Here is a 301-nt window from a genome sequence, read left to right as displayed (position 1 = left end):
TAATTAGTGATGTTTTTGCTTCATCAAGCTTAAAATATGTGAATTTTGGGTTTTTTTACATTAATTTTGATAAGAATAAAACTTGTGGATCAAATGTTCTTTTCTGGACTTTTTAACGTTTTACTTTTTGTTTAGAAAAGCTGTAGATTTATCTGGATAAATATCTCGGATGCTTTCTGGGTCGGGTTTCTTGAAGCGTGCGAGTTTCCTCTGCTTGCAGCTGCAGAGGTTGAAGACTTTCTCTCACCTTTTACTTGCAGTTTCTGTGGAGCTCGTGTCACTTGACCTCATGACTTCTCCA

At 36.2% G+C, this 301-nt stretch overlaps 1 long non-coding RNA gene across 1 annotated transcript in view; it reads right to left on the bottom strand.

Annotated features, from left to right (window-relative positions):
- The window catches only part of LOC112151545, a 15,974-nt gene that overhangs the window by 593 nt on the left and 15,080 nt on the right, over window positions 1–301 (bottom strand). The gene's annotated exons all lie outside the window — the stretch shown is intronic.

This window comes from Oryzias melastigma, linkage group LG20 (assembly GCF_002922805.2).
Source record: "Oryzias melastigma strain HK-1 linkage group LG20, ASM292280v2, whole genome shotgun sequence".
NCBI classification, from domain to species: Eukaryota; Metazoa; Chordata; class Actinopteri; order Beloniformes; family Adrianichthyidae; genus Oryzias; species Oryzias melastigma.
This window is presented reverse-complemented; position numbering and strand designations above follow the sequence as displayed.